Below are 2,299 nucleotides of genomic sequence, written 5' to 3'. Positions count from 1 at the left end.
ACTCCTCCCAGGAATCTCTTCCTCCGCCCCCGCCCCCGGACATGTCAACAGTGCTCTCCCAACAACATGAGCTTTCTCCATCTGCAGCTTTCCCTCTGCCCCACTCACCAAAACAGAAGGGGCAGTGAGCACAGGACTCCTCTAAGACCAGTGCCTTGAAATACAGAAAAGGGAGAAAACCAGAGGGAAAGGGGAGGGAGGGGGAAGGGAACAGTGACTTTCCCAGGAGCGACTTTCTTCAGGGCAGCTGGGTGATCAGGAGAGTCTCCCTGCTCTCTCTGTGGTCTTACTCCCCAGTAAAGGGGGATGTTGTGGCATCCCCTTGGGTCTCCTGGACCAGCCACAGTAAAATGCTGTCTGTGCAGCCAAGCCTGTGGGAGCGGAGAGTCAGTGCTCCCTTGGTTAAGCCAGAGTAGTGTAGCACTCACCACCTACATGAGGGGACGACTCTAGTGGCAGGGTCAGCAGCACTGGTCTCCCAGCATCTTTCTGGCACACTGTCTGTTACGGTGGGGAGAGGCGGCCTGGAGGCAGTTACACTCGAGCTGCTCAGTCGTGTCTGACTCTTGGCGACCGCATAGACTGTAGCCCACCAGCCCTCTGTCTACGGAATTTTCCAGGCAAGAATACAGAGTGGGTTACCATTTCCTACTCCAGGGGATCTTCTGGACCCAGGGGTCAAACCCACATCTCCTGCATGGACAGGTGGATTCTTTACCACTGAGCCACCTGGGAATCCCTTCCCACATGGCTTGGGTTTAATTTTTTTAATTATTATTTCAAGTCAGATGTTGAGAAAAGATGAGTGACTCTGATTCACATCTCGAAGCCAGAGGTTTTCACTTGAAACTTCTCTATCAGGTTTAGAGCTAGGGAGTCTGCCCTTGTTCTGGACTGAGGGTCCGCTTTCCTAGGTCCGAGCTGGACCCAGTGTGCTCCATGGAAGGGGGTGCGTCGGCGGGCTCTGCTGTGTCCCCCTGGGACAGCAGGCTCCTGGCCACGGCATGCTCTGCTGTTGACTGTGCTGCTCGGAAAAGTCTACTATTTTTGGAGAAATGAACATGAGACTCATTTGATTTTACATCATCAGATGGGTGTAAAAAGGCTGTTTAAAGAGAGCGAGACTTTATAGGCAGAGTCTGTGCAGCTTACAGAGGATGGCTTCCTTTTACTGTTTCAATTCCTGTAGGAGACTGTTGTTGTTCAGTCGCTAAGTCGTATCCAACTCTTCTGCGATCCCATGACTATAGCCCACCAGGCTCCTCTTCCATGGGATTCTCCAGCAACAATACTGGAGTGGGTTGTCATGTCCTTCTCCACCTATAGGAGACTACTGGTGATTTGAGTATCAGTTTAAGGGCAACCTTTATCATTTAAAGATGTGTGATGAAATATTTACAGATGAAATCATAGGATACCTGGGATTTATTTCTAAACAATCAGGCCTACTGAATGGGAAGTGTGATTGAACAAGGTAGGTTCTGTCCTGATGAGAGGGATATCAGGAACATTGGTATTTTTGCGTATCTGAAAACTTTCCTAATAAAAAGTACGATGTTGTGTGATAGGAAGTAATGTTCCTGCATGAATTCCACATGATTTTATGTAAAACTTACCTCCTAATTTGCTTCTCATCTCATGACCAAATTTCCATTACAGCTGCTGGAGAGAGAGTTTCTAAAAAGCAGGTCCCAAGACAATCATGTTCGTGTAATTCACAGCAGAGAATGGGTTGGAGTCCTCTCCCGCCGGTCCCTGCTCTGAATCCAGCACAAGACAGACGTGAGAGTAAGCTATGGGGTTGAGAGAGTCCTTAATAGGAAGAAATCTCTCTCCAATGACTCTTTAAAATGTTATTTTGTGTTAAATTTTACGGTACAGATCATGAACATCCTAGAATTTCAAGTTCTGTTCCATTGATCTTTATGTCTGTCCTTATGTTAACACCAGCTGATCTTGATTTCTGTAGCTTTATAGTGAGTTTGAGATCCAATAGCGTAAGTTCTCCAACTTTGTTCTCTGTCAAAATTGTTTTGGCTGTCTAGGTCCTTTTCATGTCCACATATTTACTAGGATCAGTTTGTCAATTTCTACAAAAACATGATGGGATTTTGATAATGATTGCTCTGTTCCTCTATAATTTGTAGGGAACTGACATATAAATAATATTGAATCTTTCAATCTGTGAGCGTGAGATGTTTCTCCATTTAAATTTTCTATAATTTCTCTCAGTGGTATTTTATAGTTTTCAGTGAATAAATCTTGAACTTTTTTTTTTTTTTTACATTCATTGCTAGGT

The sequence above is a fragment of the Bison bison genome, unplaced genomic scaffold (assembly GCF_000754665.1).
Source record: "Bison bison bison isolate TAMUID 2011002044 unplaced genomic scaffold, Bison_UMD1.0 scf7180017864353, whole genome shotgun sequence".
Classification (NCBI taxonomy): domain Eukaryota; kingdom Metazoa; phylum Chordata; class Mammalia; order Artiodactyla; family Bovidae; genus Bison; species Bison bison.
The sequence above is the reverse complement of the archived record's forward strand: the minus strand, read 5'-3'. Positions refer to the sequence as shown.